Source organism: Mastomys coucha, unplaced genomic scaffold, assembly GCF_008632895.1.
Source record: "Mastomys coucha isolate ucsf_1 unplaced genomic scaffold, UCSF_Mcou_1 pScaffold21, whole genome shotgun sequence".
In the NCBI taxonomy this organism is placed as follows: domain Eukaryota; kingdom Metazoa; phylum Chordata; class Mammalia; order Rodentia; family Muridae; genus Mastomys; species Mastomys coucha.
This window is the reverse complement of record NW_022196904.1, coordinates 164433345-164448636: the sequence shown is the minus strand read 5'-3', so window position 1 is coordinate 164448636 and position 15292 is coordinate 164433345. Positions and strand designations below refer to the sequence as shown.

Below are 15292 nucleotides of genomic sequence, written 5' to 3'. Positions count from 1 at the left end.
AAAAGAAAAAAACACAGAAAGAAAGAAAGAAAGAAAGAAAGGAAGGAAGAAAGAAAGAAAGAAAGAAAGAAAGAAAGAAAAAAGAAAAAGAATAAGCAGAAAGGGGCAGGTAGCAAAATAGGCTTTTAGAGCCTACTCTGGCAAAGAGTCAACACTTGATCTATGTTTACTGAATTAGCCCAGAGCTACTAACAACTTACTGAAGAAATCATTGAGGAGAGGAGAACTCATGATGCCCCGGATCACACAGGTAAGAGGGAAAATATCTTAAAGTATTATAAACAGAAACGCTATGCTTAGTTGTGTTATAATAACAATATAATTTGTGATCAAAATATTTTAATATTAAAAACAGAAAACAAGGGAAAGGTATCTTTATCTTCTTCAGTCCCCTTCCTTAATACGTTTCTTATGTGGTTTGGACAGCTGTTGTTAAGATTTTTGCCTTGAAACGTAAGCTTTGAGTTAGGATTCATGGTGCCTCCCTGCCATGCCAGCTCCTTGAAGCAAGATGAACACAAGTTCAAGGCCAATTTGAGTAATTTAGAGATACCCTGTCTCAACATATTTTTTTTCTTGTAAGGGCTGGAAGGTGTCATTTAGTGCAGCGGAGACTAACGTGCCTAAGGCTGAACCTTGGCACAAGCTTCCCAGTAACTCATCCTGATTGTACAGCAGTTAGTACTCAGTAACTCATTGTGACTGTACAGTGTAGTACTCAGTAGCTCACCATGATTACCTAGTGGTTAATACTCTCACCATCACTGTGTAGTGGTTAGTACTTTGCATTGTGGGTGCAGCCATCTTGTCACACATACTTAGCACAAAATGTCATATAAGCGAATAAATAACATTCACCCATGGTGGCATCAGTCGCTGAGATGCGTCTGTTAGTAACAAGACCAACCTTCCTCAGTCTGAAAATTATGATGTCACTTGGCTTTAAGTAATTGTGGAGAGACTGTTGGGGAAAAAATCAAAATGGCCCAGCTAGAGTTAGAGTGACTGCTTCATAACTGCCCACTGCTTACACTCGGAATTTTGGGGACATCGGATTTCAGATGGTCTTAACCAGAGGCCAAACTCAGATCAGAGGGAGAATATACTAGAACCCTTTGCTAGGAGCAATCTTTCTGATCCGAGTAGCAAGAGCCACACCAGGACAAAGGAACTTTTGAAAGGCACTTGAAAAAGAGTTCAGTTTCTCTGCGGTTAACCCATCAAAGGCATCCTCCTGTAACCCAGAGGACACCAGGCCTCGACATGTGCTGGCCATTTGGAGAGCAGATTCATACAGAGCAGATCAAACATTTCAGGAGAGCCTCTTGCCTTGCAAATATGGAGCCTTATGAAAATCATTAAGCCATTTCGTTGATATTTATTTGCTTATGCTGAACTTGGAACAGGGCAACAGGGCAATTAGGATAAGAGCTGATGACCCAGTTTCAGAGGCCCTAGTTCAAGGAAGGATAAGGGGCCTCCTAAGACGACATCCCACCACACACTTGGCACAGGAAGGCTGCCTTGACCTGTGTATGAGGTGAACCGTCAGCTAAGGCTTCTTAGAAACCTAGAAATCCCCAGGCAGTTGGAGAATTTCCATAGAACCAAGAAAGCCCTTGCAATCTCAGGGCCTTAACCAGAAAAAAAGTATTTCCAAACGTCTTCCTTTCTCCCTTTGTGGCACTTCGTATGCCTCGCTTCCAGCCTTGTAAAACAGGGTAGCTCCAAGGCACACCCAATAACTCTTCTTAAGGAAGCAAAACTCTTTATTGATGTCTCTGATTCCATGACTTGGAAGTAAACGTAGAGTTCATTTTGCACGTTGGGTATTAGCAGGTGATTGCAATTAAACCAGTGGGTCTCACCCCTCCTAATGCTGCAAGCATTTAATTCAATTCTTCATGTTTGTGGTGACCCCCAACCATAAAATTATTTTCACAACTGTGATCTTTCTACTGTTATGAATTGTAATGTAAACATCTGATATTCAGGATGTCTGATATGCAACCCATCTGAAAGGGTCCCTCAACTCCCCCCCGAGGGTTCTACTCTGCAGGTTGAGAACCAGTCTTCTAAACCAAACCTATCCAGCTGGCTGACAGGGGAACTCTACTGGCCTTCAAATTTAAGGGACGAGCCTTGCAAACTACATTTGCCTCCTGGCCTCAGATGTGAAATTCCTGTACAGAGGAAGGTTCAACAAAATGCCATCATCTGTTCCGCCCCCAGATTCAGAACAATGTGCTTCTCTGTACGGAGGGAGGTGTCCAGGCACTGACTGAACCTCCAGCCAGTCAGGAGGAGACTGGCTCTCAAGGAATGGGCTTGGCTTCTCCCACAGCATTAACAGAGACTGCAAATCTGTCCTCAGATAGTCAACACATATGTTCTGAAATTCATTAACTTCCAATATTAAAAAAATATAACAAAAAAAAAAACCCTTTTAAATCCAGCATGGTTTGTGTACAGTGTAGATACTCAAGAAATGCTTGTAGACTGTTGAATTCATTAGCTGAGGAATATGAAAAATACAGTCTGGTTTGTGTTGCAGGACAGCTGATTTGCTAGGAAGCCATCCCTGCCTGCCGTCATTCAAACTTTAGGAAAAAAAACTATTCACTCCACCCACACCTATATCCTTTTTTAATTTTAATTAGAGATCCATTCTTTTTCTATTATTGGTTATTTTATTTATTTACATTTCAAATGTTGCATCCCCTTTGTTCTTCACTCAGTGAAGTGTCTCTGTTACTCGAACAACTTTATCACTAAGGAAGTACTTGGGACTCATCCTCATGCCGCATGACTTACTTAAGCTCAGCGACTGTGACATTATGCTTCTATTTTCTCTTTGGACTTAGGCAGAAAAAAAAATCGTTTGGACTTCATGTTATTCTCTATTCTTTTTTTAAAGATTTATTTATTTATTTTATGTATGTGAGTACACTGTCACTCTCTTCAGACACACCAGAAGAGGGCATTGGATTCCATTACAGATGGTTGTGAGCCACCACGTGGTTGGTGAGAATTGAACTCAGGACCTCTGGAAGAGCAGTCAATGCTCTTAACTGCTGAGCCATCTCTCCAGCCCTCCATAACTATATTCTAAGAACTATCTTCCCCGCAAAGTCTTCCCACAATTCCCCTCTGTTATTTCCCAGGGAGCAAGTATCATTTGGGCCAAAATTGTTCATTAGCTTCGCTTGTTGTTTTTTAGTGATTGTGTGTATGCCCCTGTGTGGTGTGTGTATGTTCAAGTACATGTAGATCTACTTGTGTGGAAATGTGTGTGCACACCTGTTGGGGATGGACAACCTTGGAGCTACTTTGGCCTCCACTTTTGTGTGATTTCTGGGAACGGAACTCAGGTCCCCATACCTATAAGACAAGCATTTTACTGACTGAGCTATCTCCCACACCCATCCATTAACCTTCTAATAACTCCAACTACATGGTCCTCAAAGAGAAAACCTACTTTGTTCATTAACTTACATTTAAGTGCAGGCAGTGCCTCCTTGTTCCAACACACATTCTTGCCTGAAGCAGGTACTAAGTGACTGTCTGTTGGCTGCTTGATTTATTCACTGGCAAATACTAAAAGTGCAATCTGGCTTTTACCACATGTCAGTTACATTTGCAATACAAAAAAGCATTGCTCTGCATTTTTTCACAGGCCTGCAGTCTTTGAAATGATCCTTGTTTTAGAATTGGTTGAAATTAGCTTGGACCTCAGTCATTAAGAGGAAACAGTATGCATTGTGTAGTGAAATAATATACTGTTATTACTACCCGTATTGCAGTGTTACTCTGGCATTTCTGTTGCTTGACACATGTTGGTTAATTCCCAGAAGGCCTCAGGACAGCCATTTCTTTAGTAGATTTGGGACCTTGGGTGTGGCTGTTTCTGTAGTAGAATCACTGGTTTGGGTATAGTCATTTCTGTGGTGTATACCCAGGCTTGGGTATGGCCATTTCTGTGGTGGATGCCCAGGCTTGGGTATGGCCATTTCTGTGGTGGATGCCCAGGCTTGGGTATGGCCATTTCTGTGGTGGATGCCCAGGCTTGGGTATGGTCATTTCTGTGGTGGATACCCAGGCTTGGGTATGGCCATTTCTGTGGTGGATACCCAGGCTTGGGTATGGCCATTTCTGTGGTGGATGTCCAACCTTGGGCATGGCTATTTCTGTGGTAAATGCCAGCCTTGGGTATGGCTATTTCTGTAGTAGATGCCCAGTCTTGGGTATGGTCATTTCTGTGGTAGGTGCCCAGCCTTAGGTATGGCTATTTCTATAATCTAAAAGTACTAATATTTGTTATAAGTCCTTGACGAGAAGAATATACTCACAATGACTTCATTACTAAATATTGTTATAGTGATTGTATTTTATTATTAGTTATCATTGATTTCATACTATATTTAACTTATACAACACACTTTATGGTAGGTCTGAACATATAGGGAAAGTGTATATGGAATTTGGTATTATCTATGGTTTTAGACATCCAATTGTGGAGACAGAGGGAGAGAGAGAAAAACAAAGTTATAAAAATCTGTTAAAATATCTAAATACATGATTTAATGACTTGTGAACTACCAACATAGCCAAGAGACACATGACAATAAAGTCCATGCAAAAGGAAAAGAAGCAAGCACAACTTGAGTATCTTTTTTTAAGCCCTTGCAACTGTCGGTGACCGCTCTGCCTAGCCCCACCTCACTCCTTTCTAAATGTTAAAGCTTAGAGATGAGATAACTCTCTACAGTGCTTCTGTGGGGTGGCTCCTGCAGGAACAACTGACTGGACTTGGGCTGTAGCCTGAGGCTGCCACATTCGGACTCACTGTGGTCTAGAACCATTCCAGCAGGCCCTGCGAGCCGTATTCACACCGAGGCTGGCCCGAGATAGCTGCTGAGTAAGTGAGTTAGAGCAACCTTCTGGATGAATGGCTAGCACGATGCCACTTCGAAGGGAAAAGATGAGGGATCTGTCTGAGAGCTGATAGTATGCTCAGCCTCTGATCTGCAGGGCCACTGCTGACTAACATTTGTGTTCTGTGACCTCCTTCCTCTGTATGTCTGCAACAAAACCCTTTATTTTCACCGGAAGACATTTTTCCATCCCTTGAGAATTAGCTGAAAAGAAAATGGAGCCCCCAAGGCTCCTGTTTCCCTAGAACCTTTTTGCTGAATCAGGAAATAGTTGCTTAGGCCCCCAGAAGGCAGGCCATCCCCTCCCCCTTTATCAAGACTTCCTCAGCTTGGGAAGCCCTTTCTGTGAGAATTGTGCCAGGCTGCCAGAGCCCCTACCTCTTTCTTAAAGGAGCCAGAGCCTTTTCTCCTTCAGAACCTAAAAACACAATTAAGTACATACCAGCTGTTATCAAACAATGGTATACTATAGAGCATCAGAGCATTGGAGAAACTGTGCTGTATATTCAGGACTTAATATGGTTATTTAATATCAATCAACACCTAAATGTCTTACTTAAAGACCAAAACTTCCTAAAGAGGCAATAGACATTGACCAGACTCCACCACAAAAGCAATCAAACAAACAAAACAAAAACATAAATTAAAAGCCGGGCAGTGGTGGCACACACCTTTAATCCCAGCACTTGGGAGGCAGAAACAGGTGGATTTCTGAGTTCGAGGCCAGCCTGGTCTACAGAGTGAGTTCCAGGACAGCCAGGACTATACAGAGAAACCTTGTCTTGAACAAACCTAAATAAATAAATAAATAAATAAATATTAAAAAGAGAGAGAGAGAGAAAAGAAAAGAAAATCTTGCTGTTTGCTATGCATCAGTTTTCAGTAGAGCAGATGTGCTACCCTTGACTATACATTAGACGTGGTTAAAACAAGATCTCCGAAGGGCGCATAGCTCTCAGATCCAAAGCCTGACTTATAGTGCAGTCTATAATGATAGGCTTCCATTGTTTACACACTGCAAAAAATACAAATTTAACCCTACAAATAGAGGAGAGGAGTAAGTAGTCAAACACTTAGTTCATATTGGCCCATCCCACTGAAGCATTATGACATTAGGATTCCGTAGACAGAAGCAGTAGAATGGATAAATGTTGTGAGGGAAGATTCACGGGGTGGTGAGATAGCTCATCGGGCAGAGGTGGTGCCACCAAACCTTACCACCTGACGTTAATCCCTGGCGCCCAGATGGAGAGAAAAGACTTTGGCAAATTGCTCTCCCTCTCCACAGGGGCTGGAATGTATGCAGGCCTAAAACTGTAAATAAAATACCATGGTGTTTACTAGGTTGGCTAACAAGATGCAGGCTGAGTAGTCCAACAGTGGCCATCCACGTGACGAACAGGCTAAGTACCTGCAGCTACTCAGTCATTCAAGCTGTGTCCCTCGACAGTCCCAATCTGGTGCTGAAGGTTTAGAGGCTCCTTATATGATCTTGGTCTTCAGCCAGACCAGAAGACTGAAGGAGCTGGGATAGAAGTCAGGTGAGTTCTGCTATGAGCAAAGAATGACATCAGCCGTGACAGTGAGGACCCAATAGCCAGCAAGAAACTAGAGGAGGCAGAGAGCACTGTTTGTTCCTCAGACATCTTCATTTCTGGACCCAGAGCTGGACAGGGTCTCCCTTCTGTCAGTCCTCCATGGAAATGCCCTCACAGACCTGACCACATGAGAATTTCAGAGACCGTTCCAGCTCCGATCAAGTTGATGATCAAATTATACTGAAGGGTAAGAAAAAAACAGTACCTCAAAGGGAGTAACTGGACAGAATGCTGTGGTGGGCTGGCATTCCAGCATACAAATGGGAAAAATCCTGTGTCTGCAGGGATAGGGGCGTGGGCTTATATCAGTTGTCCTGACTACCTTTCTGAGGCTGAGGTGATAATATAATTCAGAAAATTCATACGTACCCATACTGAAAAAATTGTATAGCTCTGCATCTGGGACATGGCTTTGGTGTTTTGCATTACTCTCCCTCTTAGACACTGATATCGCCCAGAACAGAATTGGTCATGTGTATTTGCTTACCAATCATGGAATTCACTTTGGATCTACTTAAAGGCTGGATTGATTTTATGTGAGCCACAAAGGCATAATTATCAAATGTACCTTTGTTCTATGGCCATCCTAGGAAAACTGTACTCACATTGCATGGGACATCCTGAAGGTCCCTATAAGGGCTAAGCTTGATTGTTCACTTGATTGAATCTGGAATCAACTAAGAGATACCTCTGTGAGAGGGTCAGGTATCTAGAAGGATTAACTAAAGGGGAAGACCCTTCACAGAGTGAGTAGCACCTTCCAGCAGTAACCCAGGTATAAAGAGGTTGGAAGAGAGAGTAGTACTTGTGGCCTACCTTCCCTTCTGGCTGGTAAATGCATCTACACTTAAAAAGTCTGTTGCAGTGAATGGAATCCTGACCTTCCCTAGCTACCCAGGCCTTCAACCAGCTTTGGGGTTCCAGAACACAGCAGATCCCTATGTTGACCACTGTGCACACCCACTGACATACGCTGGACACTTAAAAATATTGGAGATACGTAGTGGCTTTGTTTGGCAGAGGCTCCTCTGGCAGCTGGCCTGTTGCTGCTTATACAGGCACTGTCTAGAAAGACTCATCTATCTCTTCAGTAAATGGCTGGATTTATTATGCCCAGGTCCAAGAGACACAGGGGCAAGTAGCTGAGTCTCAGTGCCAGGAATGCACTCTCAGACATACAGATGAGAGAGAAACCTCCTCCTTCCTCCTTCCTCCTTCCCGGTTCCACTTCCTCTCCTTCCCCTGCACCCAACATGGAGCTACAACGATTGGAATTCAGTCCTAACCCCTAGGGATCAGCCTGCAGTGCTGGGAGGTCAGGGTCTGTCCTGGCTGGCTCCCACTTCCTCTTGAGAGATGCCCTGGCCCACTAGACTCTGGTGCTTTTTATTGAATACAAATTGTCCTGAAGAGTTTCCGGGAATTTCAGTAGAAAGTTGATTCCCCTCAAACCCTCGAGACATTTCCCAAATCCTGAGGGGATTCTTATCATCACTGCTCTTACTATTTACAAAGCCCACAACCTTTAAACATATTTCTTAAAGGAACAATGGAGAGCGAACAGCTTGTGTTAGCATCAGGACATCCAAAGTCTGTGGTGATGCATGGGCGGGTCCACAGACCTGTTGCCAGGGCAACAGCCACCATATTCCCAGAATCCATTGGGCTCACCTCCCACTTTTACCTGTGGCCATACCTCACAACCCATATATATACAGGGAACATTCCTCCATCTTTCTCTCTCTCCCCCTCCTCTCTTTCCCCGCCACTGCCCCCCTCTCTCTCCCTCTCAATTAAACCTTACACGTGGAACTGTTTGGGCCTAGAGTATGGTACATTGTGACACGACCCGCCAGTTCTAACACATCAGCTCGTAGACCATGCCCAAGGTTCTGCCCTTCGTTAGTTAATGATAGAGCTGGTGATCCTGAAGGATGGCCCACATGTGTGGTGGGATATACTTATACTAAAGCATTAATGGTTTGCCTGACACCCAGGTTTGCCTGATCTTTTATTTCACACATAGCTCTAAACCAGGGGAAGGCAGATCAGTAGATCGATTTCCACCAAAAGATGCTCAGTTGGAAGCCTTGAATGAATGGTTTTAGAAGACCTTTCTCTCAACCCAGGGTTTCCCCTGGCGTGGGAGCTCAGTGCTATAGGAAGACTACTGGGGGACTGAACACTGAATGAATGGCAGCCTGTGGCAAAGTGTGCCCTCCAGCAGCTGCAGAGGGAAGATGCTGACCCCATCTGGGTGCCCTTCCCCTTCCTTTAACACGCTAAAGTGTCTCTCTGATTCCCTAGAGACTGGCTTTCGCTAACTGCCTGTAGACTGCCATCCAGTGTGGCCTGCCACCTGCAGAGGAGGAGGGGTGGGACTCAGTGGTAGAGTGAGGGAGTAAACTGGGGCACTGGTTTGGATTTTCAGGCTCTGCCACTTCCTATCCATGAAGCATTAGGCAAATTGGTTACTAGGCCTCTGCATTTGCGTCACTAAAACTTGCTAGCTTCCAAGCTTCTCAAGAGTATCTGGAGAATGGAGGCTATTTAGTGTTTCTCATACTTCCTGACACATAGTCGTCACCCTGTCCTCTAGTAACAGCTGTTATCATTACTATCTCTTACTACTTCACACATCACAAGTCACACCTGGAGTTGAGTCTCTGTGCCTGTAACTTGGAATTGTAGTAAGTGCCTTAGTCACTGTTCTAAGTCACTCTTGGTCACTGCTGTGAAGAGGTGCCATGACCATATAAAAGAAAGCATTTAGCTGGGGCTTGCTTATAAATCCAAGGCTTTCGTTCAGGCAAACAAGCATACATGATGCTAGAGACATAGCTGAAAGTTCTACAACTGGATCTGCAGACAGCAGGAAGAGACAGATACGGGGCTCCGCTTGGACTTTTGAACTCTCAAAGCCCAGTGGCAGTGACATACTTCCTCCTACAAGGCCACACCTACTCCCACCAAAGCCACACCTGCTCCTAGCAAGGTTTCCCCTTCTAGAGAACAAAGTCACGCCTCCTAATCCCTCTAAAGTAGCACCACTCCCTGATGAGCAGGTATTCAAGTATATGAGCCTATGGGGGCCATTCTTATTCAGACCACCACATGTAGGAACATTGGGCTCTATGAGAATACCAAGTCCATGCATAACAGGGAGGGATCCCTGGATTGGAAAATGACTTCATCCTCTCCTCAAGGGACTCTGTCCCTTGTTCATTTCAGCTCCTGTGCAGATAATTGATTCTATAGCCAATGATCAGATCACTAAACGGACCTGGATTATGTTACCATGAAACTCAAAGACTACATTAAAAAGAAATGGGGGGGCAGTGCAGAGATAGCCAAAAGGAGAAAGGAAGGAAGGATTTCTTGGGTTTCTGTCTATGATTACCTGCTTGTCAACATGGGTGTGGTGGCCATCTGTGTAGACCTTCTATCTATCCACCATCCAGTCTAGTTTTATCTCTGTTTGTATGATAAAACATACCAACAAAAGGCAACTTGAGGGAAGAGTTTGTTTCAGCTTACAGGAGACAGGAGACAGGAAGCCAGGCAGGAATTTAAAGCAGGAATCTTAAGCAGAAACTGTTTAGGAATGCTACTTACTGGATGATACTTAGCCAGTTTCCTTAAACAACTCAGGACTGCCTGTCTAGGTATTGTTACATACAGCCCACAAAGGATTGGCTCATCACTGATGAACAATCAAGAAAGTCCCCAATCAGACAAAACCACTGGCCAATCTAATCTGGGAAATCCTTCAGCTGGGATTCCCTTTTCAGGTGACCTTAGGCTGTGTCAAGTCTAACACATAGTAGGACAGCCTCCTCCTACTAGTTACTCTGGTCCCCTTAAATTTGGTACATTCCTGTGATCCAGACCAGGTAATCAGATCCCTGGATTCCCTAAGACAAAATGGGTGTAGAAGTGGGCAGGTGGCACCAGTAGAGACAAACCCCAGGAGAGCTAGTCTCACTCAAGACAGTAAAGAAACTATGAATTTAACCCTCCTGACCTGAGCAAGGAAGGGAGAGTCTTGGAACTGGTACAGGCTACTTATGAACACACACATGAATCTATCCGAGACCAGAAGCAGAGGGAAAGGAGACCAAGCACATGGCAGGAACCTGAGGTCCTGTTGAGCTCCTTGATCTGTCCCAACGATGCCAGGTGGCAGGTCGCATGCATCCCAGCCCTCACTTCACTGCTTGCGTAGGCTTTCCTGCTATTTACTGATCAGTGCGGCACGTCTCAATGGCTGTCAATCATTTGGTGTCTTGCCAGTGCCTTGATCTTCGAATCCACCCAATCTACCATATGTAACTCCTGTCACTCTAAGCTGGTCTCAGCTTGCCCATTCACCAGGGGTTAGAGGGGTTAGCCTTAGGCTGTTACCAAGGGCAGGCAGCATGGCTACCCTAAAGGGTCTCTTTAGGGAAACAGAAAGAGAGTATTTATTGATGATTACTGTACAGAGGAGTACCTGCCACTCTGTTAAGCATTTCCTTTCATGAAATCACTCCACACGCCCACTGCACAGATGAGGGAACTAAGGCTCCATTATGGAAGGAAGGCTTCCATAACAATATACCATAGGCTGGATTCTGTAAACAACAGAACTTTGTTTCCCCACAGTCTCTGAAGGTGGAAATCAGAAATTCCATTGGTTAACGGGGTGAGGTGAGTTGGGTAGATCTGCTGTACCTCATCTGCCTGGCTTGCAGATGGTGCTTTCACACGGCCTTTCCTCTGCGCATACTTGAGTCTGAATACCTTCTTGGAGGACCTAAGACGCTGTAGTGGGTGCACAAGCTAGGAACCTCACTCAAACTCAATTTCCCATACCGTCTTACCTCCGAATAGAGTTACATTGCTAAGGGCTTACTGATTCTAGGACTTCTGCGTGTGAATCTTGAGGGGACCCAGTTCAGCCTATCGTGGATGGGTCCAGTTTCAATATCTTAACCTGTGGATTATGATTCCCACATGGAGCCACATAATTGAATGTGGTGGGAGCAATAAGCATGGCAATGGTAAAAAGTTTTCTGAGCCCATAACAACTCGACTCGCAGAATCGAATGCATAATGAATCCGAGGCGACTCTGGCATGGATGGCCCATGCTGCCATGTGACTTCACAGCACCCTCGAGCTGACACACCATGCAGCAACAACGAATGGGGCCTGACATCCCTCAGCTCATATTTAAGACTGTCCCACGAGTTGAAGTGTTTCGTACTGTGCATACAAACCTATTTGCTCTCACAGCAACATGATGGTCTAGTTACCGAAAGGAAAAGACTTAATCTTCTCATTTTTTATGTGTTCTCAATATTATTTAAAATAAAGAATACTTTAAACATTCTTTAATATTTAACATCCTTCCTCAACATGTAAGTATCAAATTAGTGAATTTTTGTATTGTATTAGAATATTTGGTTTTAAAAAGTATGCAATTTGAGCTGCTAAGGTTTCACACACACACCATTAGATGAATTTTGGCTGGGAATTAGGGTAGAATTTCCAAGAATCTCTAACATGTCTCTAAACATACTTCTGCTGTTTTGTACTATGTGTTTATGCAAAGTAACATTCTCAGCGCTGATGATGATAAAAATCAAAATATCAATCAACTCTGAAAAACACTGTGGATGCTCTGTATCCTGCAGTATCAAATAGTAAACCAAGATTTAATTCTTTATGTAAAAATAAATCTATCTCATTAGTATGCAAATTCACTTTCATCTTTAATAAATAAAATTAGATGCATCCAAGGAATTATTTTAAAATAAATTTCTTTATGAATTATCATCTATAAATGCTTGATTTGTGTATCTGTTTTATATATCTATATACTCGGTGTTATAAAAGTTTCTCAAGTGGAAAGAGATAATGTATGGAAAAAGCTTATGAATATCTAGATTAAGTAAATTCCCCCAGCTGATTCAGGTGGGCATGCAAGGAAGCTAGAATTCATGCTCAGGCCTGTCTGTCTTCTGAGTCCAATTTTCTTTCTAATTCTTGCATTTAATTTTCTCACCCCACCAGACACTTAGGAATCATTCTGCCATCAAGTACCAGAGAAGATGTTTTGGTGGGTGGTGTCAGGGATGTAAGAAAGGGAAGGTGCATGTTTACCCCCTGGATGGGACCCAGAATGGACAAGAGAGTAAGAACGATTATAAGACCTTACAGCCGTTCATGAGAAGTCTCAGAAGATAGTGAGACAATAGTGCATAGTTCAAAACCACAGTGGGCTGTGATGGGGTTCAGGGTTATGGACAAAAGTGGGGTCAGGGAGAAGGGATCAGAAACAGCTTCAGGAAGCAGGTAGGAGTCAGACTGTCAGGAGGAGAAACACAGGCTCTGCCTCTCGATAGCTGTGTCACTCTGGCAATGCACTTGGCCTCACTCTCTTCCTCAGAAACACTGGCTGAGCATCTCTAATCTTAAAATCCAAAATCTGGAAATGCTTTGGGTACTGGCAGGATGCCACAGTGGAAAATTTAACACCTGATTTTATTTTGATGGATTGCCATCAGAACAGTCACACAAAATAATACTGCGTTAAGCTCCCTTCGGACGATATGTTTTAATTTGTTATGGTTAGGATCTGAAATGTCTCCCCAAAGCTCCTCAGTTGAAACTTAGGCCCCCAGGCAGTTTTCAAAGGTCAAGGCCTTCTGGGTGATGGATCTGGAGGGCTCTACCTTCACCAGTGAATTAACCCATTGGTGGAGTCCAAACTGAAAGTGCTGTTGCGAGGTGATAGAGATGTGTATGCCGTGAAGGAAGTAAATCACTGGAAATGAATCCTTGAAGGTATGCCCCATATCTCCTTCCTTCCCTCTCTCCCTATCTCTTCTCCTTACTCTCTCCTTCTCTCTCCCTCTCTCCCACTCTTCTTCTCTCCATCCCTCTCTATCTCCTCAGTCACTCTCTCTCTTGTCACCCCCCTCCTTCCTTGGCTACTGAGAAGCAGGCAGGCTTGCTCTACCACTAACTCCTTGGCACGATGCTATTCTTTACCACAGACCTAGACAATAGAACCAAGAAAAATCTTTGGAACTAGAAGCCAAAAATAAATCTTTCCTCCCTCAGTGAGATTGTCTCAAGTATTTCATCACGGGGACAGAAAGCTGGCAAGAGTTGTATAAATTTTTTGTTTATACTTAGATCTCATTCCCCAAATATCTCATACAGAGATATAAAATTTACAGTTCAGATATTTGCATATATGTACAAATTTTGTCAACTTTTACAAAATGAAGTCCAAATCATTTCCAGTCCCAACCATTATGGATACATGATTTTTAGTCTTTACTAATAATATTAGGATATCGTTTATTTCTGATTAGGAACCTTAGAAATGACCCCAGTGGTTATCAAAATGGTGCTGCCACATAGTCATGGCTGAATGGAGGTCAGCTTGTCTCTAAGAATGGGCAGGGTTCTTGTAACTAGAGAGGCGAACTCAGGGCTGAGAGATGCATTTGTGAACAGAGCTGATGCACACTTCTTGCCACTAGACATAATGAATTTATGTTTTTAGTCCACTTAAGCTGGAGTACTCTTCACTTTTGTCCAGAGTGTTCTCAGGCAGTTCCATTAACTGAAATTGCTAGGTCAAAAGAAGGTCTGTTTCTCAGAGAGGATGAATTCATATTCATTTTTAAAACATGAGTATAAACTCAGTAAAAGAAAGTTTAATCCTAGATCTGGGGAAAGTGATGGATGGGTGAGTTGGTTGAGCATTGGGGTGCTGGATGCTTGCACTGAAGGCTGAAGGTTAAAGGAAAGAGCACATGGAGAAGTGAGAGAACAGCCTGGGCCACCTGGCCATCTCTATTAGCAGGAAGAAAGGCAAGAGATGTTAGTGATGGATGCTGGAGAAAGAAGCATAAAGGGAAAGAGGCAGGCTTCCAAGGCTTTCCTGCCGTGTCAGTTGCTTTGGTCAGCTTCTTCCTGTGATGCTCCACGTTTGAGCAGAACAGCTTACTTTGGCTCATTGTTTAGAAGGTTTCAGGCTGGGATCATTTGGCTGCCATCTTGTTAGATGCCTGCTACATCAAGGTGGAATAAAACCATCAACCTCATAGCCAGAGAGAGAAAAAACAAAAAGGAAAGAAAATACCTTTTGAGGGCACACCCTTAATGGCCTGAAGCCTTCCACCTATACTCTCAGCGCTTTCACCCCCTTCTTATGGAATAAAGGCTGGATACCAAGCCATTAATGGGTGGACCTTGAGGTGATACCTACCCAACACAGCACAGATCAAGAAGGCAAATCAGAGAGATCAGTGATAACATCTGGGTCAGGTTTTACAAAGGAACCAGAACTGAAGGAGCAGAGATAACAGGGCCAGATAACCAACCACCAGGACACCGTGATACAAGACAAAAAATGAAACCAAAGGCACTTTCAGGTGCTGACAAGGGCTCTGTTCTAAACATAAGCGAGCTGATGGAAAGGTAAGTGACATGGAGAACGGCTCAAAGGCAAATAGTTGAATTAAGCAAGGCTCTACCACCAATGCTGGTCATTCATCCTCCAGTTAAGGGGCAGATGTCGTTTCTCGTGAGGCCCTTGCACTTGAGGAGGGGCCATGTTATAAATATGAAGTTTTCTGGTCCAAAGTAGTGAAAAGCCTGCATTTGGATCTTCAATCTCTTCTTTCTCTCTGTCTCTCCTTCCTCTGCTCCTCTCCTCCATGGTCCATCCCCTTTCCTCCCAGACTTCTTTTCTCCTCCTC

The 15292-nt window shown here is 43.7% G+C and overlaps 2 long non-coding RNA genes across 8 annotated transcripts in view; one reads left to right on the top strand and one right to left on the bottom strand.

Moving 5' to 3' along the window:
* Nucleotides 1–7411, bottom strand: part of LOC116103748 — a 15678-nt gene extending 8267 nt beyond the window's left edge. For 4 of the 6 annotated variants that reach the window (XR_004123561.1, XR_004123564.1, XR_004123565.1 and 1 more), the window contains exon 1: nucleotides 7349–7370. This is a non-coding gene — a long non-coding RNA (uncharacterized LOC116103748). Of the gene's footprint in view, nucleotides 1–6345; nucleotides 6756–7348 lie in introns of those variants that run through there. The other 2 variants (XR_004123566.1, XR_004123562.1) reach the window with 2 other exon arrangements.
* LOC116103749 overlaps nucleotides 6083–15292 on the top strand; it is a 36151-nt gene continuing 26941 nt past the window's right edge. For both annotated transcript variants that reach the window (XR_004123568.1, XR_004123567.1), the window contains exon 1: nucleotides 6083–6719. This is a non-coding gene — a long non-coding RNA (uncharacterized LOC116103749). The remainder of the gene's footprint in view (nucleotides 6720–15292) is intronic.